This window comes from Gallus gallus, chromosome 15 (assembly GCF_016699485.2).
Source record: "Gallus gallus isolate bGalGal1 chromosome 15, bGalGal1.mat.broiler.GRCg7b, whole genome shotgun sequence".
Lineage (NCBI taxonomy): Eukaryota > Metazoa > Chordata > Aves > Galliformes > Phasianidae > Gallus > Gallus gallus.
The window spans coordinates 3,569,884-3,589,659 of NC_052546.1; the positions used below are offsets into that span (position 1 = coordinate 3,569,884).

Here is a 19,776-nt window from a genome sequence, read left to right on the forward strand (position 1 = left end):
GTGTAACGAGATGGGCTTTTCTCTATACCTTAGGCTTCTACGGCTATTTGATGGTATCCCCAACCCTGAATATGTACCTGTTCTGCCAGATTGAAAAAAATGCTAATGTGCATCTTTCTCTTCCTTTGGTAGCTTTGATTTCTTCTGTCATTTAAGCAGCCCTGTCTGCATTTGAATTTTAAATAAAATTTGAAAATCTTATCTTTTCTATGGTATATGCAACTGCCTCTTTTTCTTCCCTTTCAACTACTCTTCTGGCCTGATAAAGACAGAAGGCATTAGCCCCTGCCCTCTCAGCTGCACATTTTCCCCTGCCCTGTCGCTTTTTGGGAGTCTTTGCTGTAATCTCTTCACCAAGAGATGGTACTGCTGGGAAAATGAAGTTTCCATTGGGAATGTGACCTTGTCAGGCCAGGAAGTCTGTATCTGATTAGCAACTTCTAGAATTCATGTGTCTAAAGTTAGAAGGCTGGATGTCTCTGATTTTTAGAAGGTATAAAAAGTACATTTCCACCCCCTGTGAGGTTTAGTTAGGGCTAAGTATTTTTTTCATTATAACTTTCATTAATTTAGGGAGACTAAGAACATCAGCAGAACTCAGCTTAACTTGGTTGAAGGAGGCAAATATTTGTTGGTTTGTTTGTTTTCCCTAGGAATGAGGAGATTTGGGGCAATACGAGTTAAATTTCTGGAATGAATGTCTTCGAGTTTTATTTTCTTCCCATAGAACTTCTCAGTTCTCAATGGAGAAAACATTAGAGGCTCCTTTGTGGTAAGAAATGAAACAATATGAAAGAAGGCTGTCAGGTCTGTGCTAGATAAATGGAAGACAGATGGTAAGTGTGATTGGCACTGACAATGTGTGAGCTGCCTTGTTTGCAGGTGCTGCTCCTGTCATCCATCACACTTTCACCTAATAGTGGGAGATGTCACTGTGATGTACTTAAATTCCCAACTGACGGATAAAGCAAAGCCAACAGGAAGAAGGGCTTGGGTGAGGGCAGTTTACTGAGAGCAGCCTGACTTTAAGGTGTGTTAATACAGATAAAGAAGTATCAAACACTGTGTTTTGAGATAACACACGGAGTGTGTTCTGTTCTGCTGTGCACGTGCTCTCCCTAATGCTGTTTGATCTGTGTGAGCATTTCTCATTGTTTTATCAGGACCAGGGATTATATATTTCACACCTAAGACTTTTCTGAGGGAGCCAGGGACAGCTCTCACAGTGGGTCACTGCCCCTCTGCCTCCCGTTTCCTTGAGAATGAAACTCTTTTATGTTGTTGTTCTGGGACAGGGAAACATGCACCTTTGAGGAAGTTCAGAGGCTCACAATGCTGAGTTCTTGTTGTCTTTGGATGTCTATTTATAAAGCAAGGCTTATCCATAACCCCTTTCAAAGTTTCTTTCTAGGTCTGATGTGTCCCACTTGCGATGTGGTGTCACCCAGTGACAAAGTTATACAAGTCTTTTATCAGCCAGCCAACTGTCTGTCAAGAATCCCTTTGCCAGGTCTGGTTGTTATGATGAACACATCCATTCCAGTTTCTCGTACTTTCCCTGTAATTACTGAGAAGTTAGGAGCTGGATGCGGGGTCCTGCATGCTCTTCATATATTCTTGTTGGCACTTACTCTTTTTGTGTTAATCTTAGTGGCCAAATACACAGAATACCTTCTTGCTAATCTTTGGATTAATGAACTTCTTTCCTGTCTAACATGCTAGGAAAACACTGTTCCATCCAGGTGAGGATTTTTTTTTTCTATTTTCAAAAACACTTTTTAAAAATTAAGCGTGTTGAGGAATAGAAGGACATTTCATGAGAGTAGGAAAAATCTTTTATTTGAAATTATCGAAATATTTTGACTTCTCACATTGTTTCATCAGCTCCTATATACTATGGCATTCAAATCCTGTAAGAATAGAGAAGAGAATCATAGAATCAAGGAATTACTCAGGTTGGAAAGGGCCTCAAAGATCATCAAGTCTAACCGCAGCCTAACTATAGTAGCCTAACTCCAACAACCCTCCACTAAATCATATCTCCAAGCACCACATCCAAACCGCTCTTAAACACATCCAGGGATGGTGACTCAACCACCTCCCTGGGGAGACCATTCCAGTAGAGTCCAGTGTAGAGATGAACTAGTATTATTAAATCAGCATACATGCTGGCTGATTTATTCAGCTCACAAGGAGTATCAATAGTAATATCTTATGATAGATACTCATAACACAAAATAATTGATCAGAAGTGCATTATAATAGATCAAGTCTAATCTAGATATGTAACAGTTAATTTAAAATGATGAAACTAAACTGCACTGACTTGCAACATGCGGAGTATTGCCTTTAGAATGTTAAAAACAGCATCAGATACTGAAATTAGATATTTTGTACTGTTGCCCAAATTGATCCTAGAAGCTTCTTTACTGAAGCATAGGAATAGTGTAGTATTCATGGGTATTTTTTAGCATTGTCTACAGAGTTATTGTGAGAATAATATTAGTTTTCTAAGTTCTTATTGAGGTTGACATATTTAGAGCTTGTTTCCAAATTAAGTAGTATTTTGTTTCCACTAGTTTCCATATTCTCATGATCTGCAAAACCAAAGGGCCAATTCTTTCCAGAGTCTAGTAAGGACAGTGCAGTGGATTTGGTGCCATGCAAGCTGTACTGGGGAGAGATCCTCAGCTCGGGCAAGTTGCTGTTTTCCATTAAAATGAAGTCAGAGGGTCTGACCAGCAAAATATTATAGAGCTACCTAAACGGTTCTCTCTGACTATCTTGTGCATTTATCTGCTGCAAGGAGATATGTGGAAGTAATGTAGGGAAATCTTATTTTCCTACTGTTGTAATTGAGGCCTTCTTATTCCTTTTTCAATGGTACTGTAAATTTGAGTGCAACGTGCTTTATAAAGCTTAGCGACAAAAAGTTCTCTTTACATATCTTTGAATCTAACACCCAAACTTTGAATTGAAGTGTCTGTGTATAAAGATTGTCTTCTTGTTTGAGGAATTACTTATTTCAAGTCTCCATTACTCAAGTTAACAAATACTGAAAATGGCTTTAAATCATTGGATTTTTTCCTTGCTTTTTTGCTTGTTCTATATATATATATTTAAATGATCGGAGTGTTTGCCTTGCCACTGGTTAGTGTTCGTGTGTTAAAGCATTTTTTCTCTGCAAGTGGAAATGGTAATAGATGTTGGTTTGCGTTACCAATATAAAACAGAAAAAACTCTATGTTAAAATACCCTTTCAAAAATGTGCCTGTGATCTAGCCTTTGCAGACACAGTAATTGCTTTGTCAGTCTGTAGGTTGGAGCAATCTGTAAAAACTAAGAGAAAAATGTCTGTCTCTACCTGCTGAAACAATTGTTTGTGGACAGATTCAAACCCAGATGCAGAAAGTCAATTTTCAGCTTTATCGCTGTAGTTCAGGGAGACATTTAAATAGGCCTTCCACTGCTTAAGTGGAAGGGGGAGGGAGGTGAGCTATAGATATGTGCTAAAAGAGAAAGGAGGAACAATTGAAGAGCAATAAACATCAAAGCTGCTGGTAGCAACAATATGAACTTACAGCTGAGTTTCAGCAAAAGCAGCTACTGTACTTGACTCTTTTGTATCATGTATCATTCTAGTAGATTTTGTCCCTTTTGACTAAAATGCCTTCCTGTGATAATACTTTCTCTCCTCCAGTATCATTTCTATCTTTAATACAGGTGCTGGAGAAGCAGGAAACCCTTTTTTAGAAGTGCCACAGCATTTAGGCAAGTGTTAGATTCAGCATTGCTAGGAAGATACTGTGGGGGGCAAGGTGGGCTGGAGGGGAGAAGGGAGGATCAAAGACAGGGTGCTCAGCCTTCAGGCCAGAGAATGTCACCAGGTGCCTTACAGAGGAAGAATTTACCAGTGCTCATCTGGAAAGACTGACTGCTGCAATTGCTACTTTTTTCAGAAATACATTCATTTCTTAGTGAACTAAATGCGACGGTACTGTTCAGCTGTGGGGGAAGATGGAAAGATCTTGGCTGTTTGGTTTTTTCGGAATACAGGTTCCAAATGTCAGTCCATGAATGTTTTAAAATAGGAAGCCATTTGCCACAGGGTTGCAAATGAACAATCTAGGACCTAACTGAATAAATAACTTAGCTGTAGAGAAGAATTAAGAGTGAGATGGAGGAGAAGGGAAGAAAGAAGGGCATTCCCCAAGATAAATTAACATCTGTGAAATAAAACACTTTTAAATGTATGCTAATAGCCTAAATGTTTCCATATTCAATTAAGTAATAAGTCCCCAGTTGGCAATATCATCCCTAAACATTCATTTACTAAGTGAAGGCTCCTCTGGGATAGCAACGGTGCCATTATGAACTGACATGGACAGTAAGACATGATAATGCCTACTTCAGAGGGAATTACCACTTTCATAATGCAATTTACAACAAGAATGTAGTTGTTAGAAGGGCTTTTTTCCCCCTCTTCATTATGACAGCGTAATTATGACTCTAGTGGCTCAATAATTTCAAGAGGAGTGAGTTACCAAAGCTTTTGTACTGAGCGTTCTCAGGCACTTTTAATATGGGACTAAGTGCTGCTGCTTTGATAAATAGTAATCAAATGGAAGGTTCACATAGAACAGCAGCGTACTTAAAGCTGATCTCATCCTCCTTCACTGCTTTCCACTAAGAATGTACTTAATGTTATTTCTTTTCCTATGTATAATTATTTATCCATTTGATCCAAAAACTCAAAACCATATAATAGTTGTTGTAAATCAGTTCAGATCAGCAATAACTATAGCAACAAGCTATGTTAAACTTCATAGACTTAGAAAAATCTGACTCAATTTTGAAGTCAGGAGAGCTGAAACAAGAAGGAATGTGTGGCTGAATTGCCCAGTGTCAAGTCAAGAGTAGAGTTGATTATTTTTCCTCTTTCCCTGTACCAGAATGCCTTCCAGCCTCCCTGTTTGATATATTACGCACACCAGCAGGTTTTGAAGATAGGTCAGACAATACATGGGGAATAGCTAGGATTTTTTTTCTTCTGTCTTCATTTAATAGATTTTAGTTCTGTTAGCTCCCAAAAAGAACCAATAGATTTAATATCATTTCTGCCATCAGAATGCAAATGTTATGCCAGAAGAACATGCTTCCTAGAATCCTTAGCCTAATGGGCATGTAAAGACTAGTAATTAACAGTTGTTTTTCTGCTCTCCTACATACCTGTGTTTAGTAACAGGTACACACTACACACTGAGAAATCTTGGTGTGGGCCAGGGACAGATTTCTGATCAGCCTTTCTTCCCCTTGCTATGGAACTGAACAAAGAGATGCAGCATTCTCGGCCACTTTCAGTGCTCTGTGAATACAGTTTGAAACATTGCTGCTTTGAATACCTAACCACGTTAGTAACCAAAATTTAGCACTGAATTGACCTGTGGTCCAACATGTGTATCCTTTTCATGTACTATATGTGCCACACGGGAAAAAATGTTGGAAGAGCAGGCCATGCTTTCTGCTTGATGCACAAAGGGTGCAGCCCTTTGTTTCTGACCCTCCCAAGCCCCTGAGCTTGAACACAAAAGAAGAGACATGTAAACCAAGAAAAAGCAGTTCAGCAAAGTTGATTAACATCATATTTGATAACAATGGTAAAAGATAAAAAGAATTAGAAGAATAGCAACAAACAGACAAGCCAGAAATGAGCTGTCTGGTTCCCTAGTTGCACTGTGTGGGAATATTGGTGTTACAGCCACTTGGAACAATTAACTGCAGAGGATTGAGCTGAAGCTGCAGTATACATTACCTGTCACAATATATGTTTTCATTGAGTGACAGTTACCACTATTTTTTGAATTTTTTTTTTTTTACTTCCATGGGCTGAAACTCTTCAGCGGAACTTAGATGTGAACAGATAAGCTGCTGTTATCAACTGCCTGTATTTTTCCAAAGTGAGTTTGAAAGTTTGAATACTGAATGCTTTCGCCTGTGGCAGTAGTCGAAGTACAAAGGTAGAGTTGCGAGATGTGCAGAAAAAATGGAGCTCACAGATGCTGTATGAGGGAAGGCTGCTACCGAAGCAGTCCTGTGCCTGAGAGGTGCATACCTCTTGGTGTTGGCTTGGGGTTGTCAAAATGAGCTCTGAATTTGAGAGAGGCCCTGCTGCTACAGCACTGGCACTTGCACATTTGCAGTTCTGAGATGTAGCTCCTCTCCCAGTTTTGTATACTTTGTGATTTGGCATGTTGCTTGAACAGTAGCCTCAAATTAAATTCTTGCTTTTTACCACCCATCCTTAGTTGATCACATATATCATTTAGCAGAGTTAGGACATTGCATGATATTCCAGAGCAGTGTCATGGATAATTTGCTTCAGAGCATTTGTAAGTATGCAAACAGGTTTCAAGGGAAATATCTGTGGGTGCTTGAGGTCTCAGCGACAAACCAGTTGATACTTGTAAGGGAACTGTTATGTCATGGCTTGGACTGGAGATGAAGTGTTCCGTAGCCAGAGACCGTATCACCACTTGGGTGAGTCAACTTTTTCCTATATAAGATTATTGGTATTCCTAATAACAATTTGCTTGGTATCGCAAAGAATTTATCAGAAGTAATTTCACAGCTTCCAAGGACCAGCAGGGCTAAAAGAGCAATGCTACAACTTTCAACTCATGTTTCTTCTCCTTGAGGCTACAGCCATGAGGAGTTTAGGAAAAGAGAAGTTATAATTTGCTTTTACAGACGTTTCTGTAGCTGCAGTGATCCTACCTCAGGCTGAGTGACATTCTAAGAGGTGTGAAAATCCTTCCTGGCTTTGAAAATACAAAAGAAAAGTCACAGGCATCACTCATATACATTAGGGATAGGTGTGTCAGCCTCAGCAGTGAATGGCTTTTGCAGGGATCGCTGATGAGCTGGCAATGGCTGCTGCGGGAGAAGGCTCAGGAGGTGCTGGGGCTTCATTTCATTGTTTCTTCACTGTGTATGAGGGTCGTGCAGGGGATTACTTTTTTATCAGTGTCTTTTGGCTTCTATAAAGTTACCTCTGCTAATTGCTGTATGTTTTCTGAGATAGCTCATACTCTAACAGTATAGTTTCTGTCTTCCCACAGAGATGTGTGATATTTCCATTTCTGCAGCATTATTTGATTTTTCTCCACTCCTGAGAAATGAACTGCATAGCAACAAGTATGAACAGAGCAATTCTGAACAGAGGCTTTGGCCAAATCTCAGAAATGAACACTGAGAGTGAGACAGAAATAAAACAACCCTCACTTAACCTCAAAACTAATATGAAGTTCAGTTACCTAAAGCTTAAAAACATGAAGTTACGCTGGCACCTGGCATTCAGCCTGTAACCAATTTGAGTGAAATGATTCAGAAGGGGAAAGAATATATTTTGTTCCAGCTTTATTTATTTATTTATTTTTGGGTATTAACTATTACTAAGAGATCTCTGTTCTGAGAAACACTCTTGGTTTATTTATTTCACCTGATATGGGATTAATAACGAGAAAAGTTTGTTAAGTAGATGATGCTCTCAAAGCAGAAGAGATAGTGCTTTGATGACACTGATTTCAGCACAAAGTTCAACAGACACAAGCTATTTGCTCTGGGCCTCCAGCAGTGATGGTAGTACTGCTCACTGCCAGAATGAGCAATTCTTGTATTGCCTTGTAAAAGGAGTACACGAGCTATAGGTTTATGTGTGGATTTCCATCTCTCCTGTATAGCTGGTGTAGAAAGGTAGCCTGCATAAACTTATCTCAATATCGATTGTGCTTCTCTGGGTGCTTGGGATCCTGGCTGGAGCACACTGTGCTTTCCTTCCTGCTCACACACTTGGTTTTCCTTCCTTGCAGAAGCAGTCACAGAAGCTCGTGTGTTCCTAGGTTTTGTACCAGAAGTAATTCAAGTGCAGGTGGAGCATCCTGAAATAGGAGCTTGAAAGCTCTCTTTAGTCTCTTGGTTTTGATGCAGCTAGTGATGCCTATCTAAGTGCTGTAGAGCAAGCTGAGTCAGAAAAAGGACTTAAGATTGCTTCTAGCATTTCCTTATGTCTGGTTTAGTCATCTCTGTGCAGGGCACTGGGCATTGGGAAAGCCATTCTTAAAGGAGTAATCCTGCCCTTTTATAAGGAATGAGGATGCCTAATTGAGTCCATAAATGTAACTCCCTGATCCCTCTCTTAAAGGTTGAATGCAGTGTAATGTTCATGGATTTTCAAGTGAGCAACCTAAAGTTGGAAATGAGCTGCAGCCTGTATTTAAGAAGCCATATTTTCTAACTGATTAGATCTCACTAAATCTGTGTGGCAGCATATAATCAGTAACAAGCCCAGTTCCTATTAGAATACACTTATTTATGACTGACCAACATACCCTCATCTGTCATCACTTCACTCTTACAATCTGTTTTCTAAATAAAATCATAACTTAACCATATGCTTGACAGAATTATGTAGCAGCTTTAGCGTGTTTATTTTTCACTCTGCTGTATGTATCAGTCTACACTCAGTCTCAAAGTCTGTTCTTTATTACTGCTGTAAACTCAACTGGGCCATTTGTATCCTGTGGGCATTGAGAGAACAGCCATTTAGATTCAGATTTGTCCAGTGACTGAGTATAGGAAACAGCATTTGAGATTCTTAAGATATGCATTACTTTTCCTTCACAATGATTACAGTTTAAAGGTTTGGGATTTACAGAAAATTGTTTCACAGAACTTATAGTATACTATTTTATTTTTACTTTTATTGGCAATCAATATTTCACAGGATGAAGCAGAAACAAGTCGTTCAGATGCTAGCCTTCTCTTTGGCTGCTGACACATAGTGTTTTAATCTTTGAAGAATATGTGATCAGCTGATGGTGGGAATTAAAACCTGGCCAGCTGCCATACAAAACTCAGAAAGCAACCACTAAATCATTGTGCTTTAAAGGGAAAAATTGGCATGAAGTCAAACACTGGATATAAGCAGTGAGAGAAGACAGTGTATATATTCCAATCCCAACAAAAAGGACTTAATTTCAGATACACATCAGGATTGCTATGCATTTCTTTTCAGGTAATAATTGTAGCTATTAAGCCAAAAGAACTGATTGTCTCAAACCTTAATACAGTCACAGGAGGAGAAAAATGATGTTGTACCAAGGTAGAAAATGAGTCCTCTTTCTGTTCCAGTCACTTAAGCACGCTTTGCAAATGGAAGTCATTCAGATAGGCTGCAGCTGGACTTGGAAAGGGATATGCCATGGGTTTGGCACCTGAATGTGTTTGGTTTTGATTGTGGATGTGGAATTCTTTTTTCTCTTTCATTTATGGGTAATGCTTTTGGAATTCTTTCCAGCATCTAAATTGCTTTGTAGCCTAGATCCTATTGACTGCTAATGGTGGTGTGCTCCTATTGTGTTTATAAGCTCATGAAATTGTATTATGGTTAGGGTATGTGTCAGAATGGAGGCTGCATAGTTGGGATTTCTCAGGTTGTCACAGAGCCAGCAATTGTAGGACCTCACTCAGCAAAGAATTGTTTGCATGTGGTTACTTACTGCATTATAAACCACAGTACCAAGCTGTACTAAGTGAGGCTCAAGCAGATCAGACATATTGCAGTGATACAGAGCAACTAGATGTCAGTAATTCTTGGAACCCCAAACTTAGGTGACAGAGTTAAAATCAGTCTTACATATGTATTATTTATACTGTTATTAATAAATACTGTATCAAGCAGAAATCACAACTAGTGTTTCTCTTTTTAGTGATATAAGATATAAAAGTAAGTTTATAATTGGGAAGATGAATTAATCTAGTGACAACAATTTTAGAATAATAATGTGCGTATTCATAATATAAGTACTGCCATCTCTTCTACATTCCTTTCTGCATGCTAAGAGCCCCTTCTCTTATGGAAATGATGTACTTCTTTGCACTGTCATAAATTGTACTTCTTTCATAAGCAGTAATTAGTAATCACGTGGTGAACTCATCTTCAGTGGTCTGGTAACAAGGCAAGAAAGATGTGGCAACAGCATTAGAGCAGATCCTTTTCTCTGGAGTGCAAACTGGAAATAAGCTGTGCGAGCGCTTCTGAAAATGACAGGGACGGATTGGTGCATCTAACAGGTGAGCTGAGGGTGAAAAAAGTAGTTAGGTAAAAGCAGGTTGAAGTGCAAAATTATTATTTAGATGAATGAATTTGGAGAAGCTTTAGTACCTTAGGAAAGCTAATAGACACGGTACCTCTCAGGGTGTAAAAAATGAGTGGTTCCTCATGTTTCCATGAGAAATTTATAAGATCAATTATACGCATCTGTTGGGGAAGATTTATTAAATTTCTTCAGAAGTTTTATAGATGTCTCAAACTACTGGTGAAAATGATGTGTGTTCTGGAAACAACGTGGCTTGTTTTGAGATGCATTATGGATGCTGCAGGTGTTTCCAACCTTGAATAAATCATTTCAAGTATTTTTAACTACCTGTCTAGGAATCTTGAAATGAGAAATGGGCTTAATAAATAATTTATTGTGCAGAACAGGAGCGAATATGTATATTACACCCTTTGATTTCCAAACACATCTCTCTAAGCAAAGCCATGTGATTTAACACACCTTTGCAGTCAGTGCTGTTTCAGTAATGTCTTGAAATAGACTTGTATGCAGTGAACCTGAGCTATCCTTAGTGACCAATGAAATCAGTGGGCAGTTTTCTAGCAATAGTAATGTCAGCTTCACAATTTGGTGCTCTTGAGTAAGAGCCTTTTTCAATTCTTCTGGTGCTAGAGCTGTTTTGCAGGGGCTGTTAACTTATTAGCTAGCACAGTTTTGAAACATCTCCAGTGTATGTCAACAACAATGGCTAGAATTTCTGAAAGGAAATCCAAGGGAGCCAGAAAGAGAGTAATGGGTAGACAGGTTCCTTAACTATGAGTAAATCTCATAGTTTTATCACTTGAATGCTAAAATGAAAAGAGCAGAATAGAGCAAGATAAGAAATGCTGAAAGTAGAATGGAGTTGGTGCAGAGAACTCCTTGGGGTGTAGAAGTAAGAAAGATGGTTGAAAATTGCTTTTTTGCAAAGATGTGATTTGCATGTTTTCTTCATGAGTTAGTCTTTCTCTGCAATGCTGCTATCAGTGGTAGTCTGTTTCATTAGTGCCTAATTTTGAGAAGAGCACATCTGAAGACAGCTTAAGGCTCACTGGCCAGTCAATGCATAAAAGAATATGACAATGCCTCCAATATGCAGTACTATGCTGAATGATGCAGTTTCCAAATTTCAGTCAAAATCTGCTCATCTTCAAGGAAAACTTAAAGAGCATTTCTCATCAGATAATTCATTTTAACTGTATGTACCACAGCTATTGCTTCCCTACTAATACAAAGAGGATTTGTTGAGCACACTGCTCATATTTGACTTCCAGGTGCTGTTAATGGCTTTTCTTCCCTTCAGAGTGGGTTTGGTTTTTGACCAGGTGGACTAAAAGTTAATTAGTACACCATTTGCTGCTGTTGCAATGTGCGTGTATGTGTGTGTATACATATCTGTATCTATACGTGTGTGTCTACATATATGTATAGTGATAGTTCAGTCAAAGTCTCCTAGAGGGAAGGTCTTCAAATTGCCTTCGGGAGGCCTTGTCAGATTAAATCGTTGGGGGTTTTGTTTCCAGTGTGCACTATTTTAGTAAATCTCCCCCAGCAGTCACTCCCTGACTTCCAGGCACATATTTTTGGAAGAGGAAAAATTCTTTATTTAGAAAAAACCTGAGGCAGATTTATTTGCCCTTTGGACCCACAATTCTCCCCCTACAGTAAAGATGCCCTGTGTGGCTCTGTTCTGTGCATGCAATCATGCTGTTTGCCACGTCTTGCACAAGGGACCCAGTGTGCCCACAATGGCTGTGTATTCTGGCTGATAGCATCTGTTTCTAACACATGAGCAGGAAATGTCCAAATAAAGGTGATGAGGTGCCAGTGTTTTTGCTCAGGAAACCACCTCTTCAGTCAGACTCTGCATCCCCTTGGAGTGGGCAGTGGGTAGGTTGTGATGCATGTGGTGTCTGGTGGGTTTATGCTGTCCTTTCCCAAAGTGGCTCTGTTGCAACAAGCAGCTTCTTGATAATATTTGCAATACAAGCAAATAGTGATTCCTAAAAAAACTATAGGAGATTTTGAACATTGAGATATAACTGAATTACAGGTTTTGCCATGAATTTTATAAAATCCTAATATATAGTAATCCTAATAATAAGACCAGTTTGTGATGATGATTACTAAAATATTTATGCCTGAGATCTTTATTTCAATATATTTGCTTGCAAAAGCAATATGTCAATAGAAAAACAGTCTTTTCATCAATCTGTTGGCAGCAGCCAGTAGTTCTGTCAACCAGAAAGGGCTTTTTATACCATAAATTATGCTTTTCTTTCCATATCTCCTGACTGAAAATGACAGTTGCAAGAGAATCTCAGTAGCCACTAAGTGGATGCTGCCACTTGCTGCCTTCTTTCTACATCAGTTTGTGCAATGGCACCTTTGTTTTCCCAGGCTCCATATTGCCCTTGTGTGGCTATGGAGCCCCCTTCGAGTCCCCTTCATGGCTCTTTCACCACAACACAGCATGGTGATAATGAATACATTTAAATACCAACCACGCTTGCCATCCCTCCCCCAACCCTTTGGTTTCTTGGTTGTTCTCCTGGTTTGCTTGCTTGTGCTCTTTGCTTGCAGCACGTGTGTCACGTCATCATCAGCTCTCTCACAGTAGGATCCACGGTGGCAGGGGCCATTGTTTAATTAGTTCCTCTACAAAGTGCCTCAAGCTGCAAAGGCAGTTGTTCAAAGGAACATGCAGTGGAGCGTGACGCACAGAGCTACCTTTATTGTGGGCTTGAAATAAGTCTTCAAAGAGAACTTTTTCTATAAAGAATCTGTGAAAGGTAGCTCACGAGCTGCTAATTTCAGTGAGGCTGGATGAGCTGCAAACCTAATTTTTCATTATCAATCTTTATTGATTCATTTACCTCTGTACTTGGGAGTATAATTGTGTGATTTTTAGAATGATAGCATTGTACACGCCTTATGTACAAGGGAATTCCAGCTATTGCTAGAGAGATGTTCTTTATGGAAAACATACCTGCCTTTCCTCTCCCTTAAACTCATTTAAGAAAAAAATACATCGAAGATATATTGCACTAGAAATCTCTAGAGAAGTGTTGTATCTGGGATCCGAGGGATGTGGTTCTTTTCTTTTAAATTAGAGTGGTTCCACTGCCCCATTATCGTCAATGGGACTATTGTCCCAAGTCTCTTCAGTAAGTTTGAAACCAAGATTAACATCTCTCTGCTGTGTTAGCTCGCTAGGCTTTGTGTTTTTTTATTAATGTGAATTTTAACCCAGTTGTCAAAATACTGTTGTATTATATTCTGCTATCATCAATTGTCTGTGGTGCTTCAGTTGGTCACGGAAGTAGGTGAGGCTTGGAATAGAACATACTGAATGTCTCAAAGTACCTATTATGAGAACAAATCTGTTGCTACTGATATTGTTTGGAAAAAATAATTTTTATTTTTGTGTATTCTCTTAAATGGGTACTACTCGTTCACATCTAGTTTTTTGTATCAGATTTGATATGTGAGCGTTAATGTTCAGTTTGTATCCTGAGCATGCTTTGAGTCTCATTTGCCCTCACCTACTGTGCTCTGATCTATTTTTGAACATTAATTTTGACCACAGTTCCGTCAATATCACTGTAAGACCTCCTCCCCAAACAGGTTTGAGTTCTGCAAATCCACTTGGCAGGAGAGCAGAAGTTAATTGATCAGAGGCGAGGCTTAGCCTGCATACATTGGGGTTTTTCTGGATCTGAAAGATGCCTTAATCCCCAGGCAGACTATTAATTTCCTTCTTACTACAACCATATGGGTTTCCCATGCTGGATGGTAGTGTTATGCTCTGTTGTAAAATCCTTACTTTCTAAGAGGAGCGTGGGGATTCCTGAAACTAGAGCTTGCATTTCTCGTGATTTAAAGAATGAGAGAAAGTCAATCTCTGATAAACTCATGGTAGAAATTATTTTCCTAGGTCCTTTTTCTGCAGATTTTCTCTCTGCATCGTGGTTTATTCAGCCTTCTTCTCTTCTATCTCTCTCAGCACTTTGTCATTTGGCCATTTCATCCATCGTGTTGATGTTTTGATTGCCTGATGAAGCAGCTTGTTGCCAGGCAGGTTTAGTCTACCAGCTGGTAGCCAGGAATACAGCCGTTTTCCTCTCAGAAACAACAGCCTACTGGCCACTTCTGTCCAGTCTTTAGGGTGTTAACGTTTTGGATGACTGCTATTGGGCTTTTGCTGCAGAAGTGGTAATGGCTGATAATTCTGAACAAGTAAGATATGTATGTAGGCTCACTAAAACTTCTTACATTTCTTTTCAGAAGAGCAACATGTAAAATCTGTAAAAACTACAGTGTGTTAAAGCTTTGTAACCTCAGACGCTGATTTTAACATAAAATAGGAGAAAAATGTTGTGTACACTATAATTCTCACTCAGTCCACGTTTTAGACTTCTGTGTTTCACTTTATGGCAATTAGCTTGACCATGGATATGTGGACCTTAGTGTTCAATTCCACCTTTGGTTCGCTGGGACAATTGTATGTGGTGAGGAGAAGCCTCCACCTCCTTCTCATCTTTCTTATATTGAAATGCACAAAAAGAATAAATCAGTCCATGGAAATGCAGGAACTCTGAGGCTGAGAGAAAGTGCAATTATCAATTTTTCAGGATTTACACGTAGAGAAGATTACCAGCTGCTTTTGTGTTCCTGCAAAATAGCTCTATCTTGGAGAGCAACTGACAAGGAGGGTTTTGTGTAATTCCGAGTCATCTCTGTTTCTGCTTACTTGGATCAGCCCATCCCTCCTCTATGATTCTTCCCACATAAAAATCAGAACCATAACTGTGCTGTGACATGCACGGGGTTAACTGCTGCAGCTGGATACAGGCAATGCTGTGTGTACCCTACATTAAGGACAGAATAATTTTGAACAGTGTCATTATTGTATTAATTGAACTCCCTTCTGCATCAGTGGCTGCACTGAGATGTTAGGGTTTGCCTGCAGCAGAACTCCTTGCTATTATTTAGCAAATATTGCTTTGGTAGCCACTCATGCAAATGACACAGAAGTGGTTAAATATGTCAGCGTGGATGTATAGCATACAGCCCCAGATTTTATGTATATAACCAAAATCACTATTTGATTTGCTTAGTGAATATCCATTTAGTGCTGATAGCAACGCTTTGAATCAACACAGGCTATTTCTCCGTTAAAGAATTGGAACCCTTTAATTATACATTAGTTTACATTTTCTTTACTATAGATCTGAATTGGTAAACCTTAAGTAATGCCATTAGGAATCAACAAAATTGCTCCCATGAGTGAGGAAACACATTTTTGAAAAAAGGGTTTGCAGACTCAGGGTTTTTGCAGCAAAGATCATAATATGCTGCTTTTTTGCTTCTCTGATGCTGTTCTTTGAACATCTGACATGTATGTCATTGAGTGAAGGACAAACAGAGCTCATATGGATCCATGGGTCTTTTTTATTAATTCTGGGACAAGATAATGTTATGGTACAGCTCGCTGTAAATTGCTCCTGTGTTACCTCCTAGAGGGGTCTGCATGTAGTAAATGGATGAGAGAATTTGTATTTAAAGTAACTGTATTCACAATGTGTATGATGTCCAGAAGATGATTTTGTCTGCAGCTGTGGGAAGTTGCTAGGGAACGTTGCTAACTCATTTTCGCTGATCGGTCTTCGTTAGCACTACTGAGGTAATCTTCTCATTCCTTACTCAGTGATACTGTCATTTCGTTTTGCATTAAGATGTGATTTGGAAGTAGCTCAGAACTGTCCTGCTTACAGATTTTGAAATAAGCTTTCCAATAATGAATTGATACCACATCCAAGCACTGCATCCTACACTAAGACTGCTGTGAGTCTCAAGTTGTCACTGGCAGGAAATGAGAGGGCAAATTCAGAGCTGGGGCTGACTTCAAAACAGCCTTGCATCACACCCTGCTTTACAGGTGAACTCAAAGAAACAGTCTTACCATTCTAAGTGGATGAATATGCCAGGGTAACTGCTCTGGATAGAGCATGTCCAGATGCCTTCAGTGAGATGAACTTTTCACCTGCTTGCTGTAGCTCTAATTCTGCCAGGAGCCTAAACTGTGGGTTGAATCTGAGCTGTTTTCTCTGTGAGCAGGTCCAGAGCTTTCCTGAGCCGCTTAAGTATTGATGCACACTGCTGTAGCATCAAGGAATCTATTCCATCTGCTGGCTCAACCTGCAACTCTTCTGGCATCTCTGACAGGTACAGCCTTTTCTGATGCCCGAGACTGCACAAGAGCACCAGGCAATTTGTTCCAGTGCTTTGCCATCCTCCTTAGTCATAAAAAGCCTTCTTGATGTGTAAATATCCCTTGTCACAGTGTAATCCCATTGATTCTTGGTAGATATAGAGAATATTTCTGCAACTGTCAACTTTGGAAGACTCATGCTGTGTGGTCCATCAGTCTTTGCTTCATTCATTGTGCTCCTAACGCTCTCAGCCAATTTAAATGAATCCAGAGCTCCTTCTCTTGTTGCATGTCTGCTCAGCATAAAAATGTACACACGTTCAGAGACACACACACATGTATGTAAATGTCCATAAAAAACTGTTTTGTTATTCCTTGCTTGGTTTTACTCAGCCTACAATGGGTAGCTGGATAATCCCTCATTATGCACACCTTGTGCTCTGGATGGCTCTCTGGGGATTGCTCACAGTCAGCTCCCCTTGCTTGCTTTGGTAGCCGTTAGCTACTGTTTTCTTCACCTGTAAAATAAGGTAAATGACACTCGATTTTCTGTGCACAAAATCCCCAGTCATTTGGTAAGTTATCACCCCTTTCTTAAAGCAAAGACTTATTAAAGAACTTGTCTGAAGCACAGGCTGTGCTGTTAGCTGTTTTGCTGATGCGTGGTCAGAAAAGGAAGGAATGTGCTGCATTGTTTTCCTTTTACAGGCAATTTAGAAAGATACATTTCAGACCCTACATCATATTTTGCATTTATTTTGGAAACGGTATTTGGAAGCAGTCTGTTGGGCTCCCAACCACTTTAAATCAGCAGGCAGTGCTATTCATCTTTGCCTTTCATTTCTGTAAACAAACAGCTTCCTTCACATACTTGAATACATAAATATTTAGTTTAGCATTGTTGCTCATTATTTCTCAGTTTTCTATTCCTGTAGGAAAAAGTGCCATACAGCCTGGAGAGGTGACAGTAAATCACTGCTCCATTACAATACTCTATTTGGTGAGTAGCTTGGGGTAAACAATGTGTGGACTCCCTTCTCACCTTGCTCTCAAACCGTGAACCTGGAGACTGTATCTCTCCTTCAGCTTTTCTATGCTTGCTTTCATCATTTGTATTGATATATGGCTATAGGCTGGAGCACCAGCTTGTCCATCAGCACAGTAGTATCTCCTTAGAACAGCTCTTCAAAGTAACATTGCCAGTTGTAATAGTGGTGTCTTATATCTATCCTGTTACTGAGCTTTTGCCTGCTGGTAGCCTCTGTTTCTATAGTGTCACTTCAGGATACCCCACTGTTATTTTCTTCCTTCTCACTGCTTTGCCACTTATCTGGCACTGCATACATTCCACAAGATGAAATCAGCAGAAAGGTGCACCAGCCAGACTGCTGCACACCCATGAAGTATATGAAAAACCTTTTCTTTTGTGTTGGGAGTCCCAGGATGACAGCTGCTGGGATCCCTAGGGAGGCACAGTGCTATTCTTATTACTCACACAACTTCTAAGGTTTGCTTCCTGAGCCCTGACACAGGGTTGTTCTACAAGAGGAAGATCCAGTTCTGCAGAACGTCAGAAATTCTGGTTCCTACTGAGAATTGGGGTCTCTCATGGCCTGTTTAATAAACCAAATAGAGGTCAGACTACAGACCGTATGTTTCTCCTTTAAATTGATTTGTAAATGTTCTTCCCTTTTAATTCTCCAGAGACTGGTGTATTTTGCATAATTTAATATGAACTTCCTTTCTGAAAGCCACAGGCATGAAATCTAAATCTGTATGCAATGCTTGCATTTATACGTATATCTACAACAGCACGCATGTAAAATATAAACACCGTAGGCAGTTTTCTCAAGTCCTAGAGATGCGTATTACAGAGAGATCTATTTCACTTAACTTCTGGTATATGCAAAATTCAACTTTTGAATCCTAAATATGTCCTGTGCCCTTGTACTAATTGAAATAAATCCACCAGGACTGTAGTTTTTTTGTAATATCTCCATTTGAATGAAGGTGGTTTGGTGTCTGGGTGGAATGGTTCTTCCTCCTGAAATGTTAATTAGATGGGGAACACGTTATACTTTGGAAAAGCTGCATTGCAAACCCGTAGATAAACAGATTGATTTAATTTTAATCTGCTTTCATGGTGATGCATAATGATAACTGGTTTCTGTCTCACAGGGCTGAAAACCACAGACCTTAATAAGAGTTTGTGGGTATATTATACAGCTTTAAATAGCTTATGTTGTGCTAGATTGCTCTCCATAAATTATTCTAACTCCATCAGTATCTCAGGGACTCCCGATTCTCTTCTGTTGCGGATTTTCAATCAGTGAAACTATTAGTGTAACCTGGAGAAACTTTGAGGCATCTTCTGAAAACAACTGACAGCACTGGTTTGTACGTGAAGTAGTCAATGGGGAAAATAAGTGCAAGAAAGCCTTGCAGAAGCCACTCTGTAAATTATATCCTGGATCCAAATCCTCATTTTTATAAGCTGGGTCAAGGTTGATCTAAAATGAAAAGCTCAGTCTTCAGATGGTTAGTATGAAGTCTCTTGATATATGATCCAACTAAAGCCAGAATAATTGGCAGCAGTCTAAAGGACTGGGTTGTAAGACGTACTTTTCCATATCTGCAATTAAAATAGAACTGGCCCTGAGGTTGCTCAGCAAAATTAAGACCTTGGGAAGGGAGGAGGTTACTGCTGGAGGTGAAATATTGGCATACAGATGTCATGTGGTCATTGCTAGGTCAAGATTAGGCTCTGGGCAGGAAAAAGCACTGAAGATAAATAGAAACTCCCTCATATTATTTCTGAAGAGCTTTCAGCAGACATGGTGATGAGTCGAATCCGAGGCACGCGAAGTGGCAGTGATGTCTACTTGGTGCCTAGGAGCTGTTGAAAATATACTCTTCTGCAAACAGTTTATCTGCTACCTTCCTGACACCACTGGTAACAGGATGATAACCAGGGGTTGTACCAGTGCTAACAGTCTCCCTCTTTTTATTTTTTGCCTTTGCTTTAATGTGGAAAGTAGCTCACTTTCTCCGAAGGAGCGTGAAGAATTCCCACGGATCTTTGCCCTGAATGTTCACGGGAATAGAAAGTGAGGTTCACTGCCATGGGTCTAAAGCGCCTTTATTTAGAGCTGCTTAGGGGTTACACTCTGTTTACATGCACCTTGTTTTGGAGTGAAGCCATGTGTGGTATTTGTGTCCTGCATGCAGGACACGGTCAGGAGTGAACTGAGGAGGGGGAGCTCTGCCTGTGGCACGCAGCTCCTGTGTGCTCCTTGCCTTTAATCTCTGACATGTCTAGAGGGTGAATTTGTGTGTTCTGGCTCTCTCTTTCCCTTCTCTGCTATTCAAACCAGACACTTTGTCGGCAGTATCCCATGGCACTTAGCA

General features: G+C 39.7%; 1 protein-coding gene across 3 annotated transcripts in view; it reads left to right on the plus strand.

The window, feature by feature from the left end:
* The window catches only part of TMEM132D (transmembrane protein 132D), a 192,741-nt gene that overhangs the window by 46,301 nt on the left and 126,664 nt on the right, over positions 1 to 19,776 (plus strand). The window contains exon 1 of one of the 3 annotated variants that reach the window (XM_025155708.2): positions 10,007 to 10,131. The exons of the other annotated variants lie outside the window; for them this stretch is intronic. The gene's annotated coding sequence lies outside the window, so the exon portion shown is untranslated. Of the gene's footprint in view, positions 1 to 10,006; positions 10,132 to 19,776 lie in introns of those variants that run through there. 3 annotated transcript variants of the gene reach the window in all.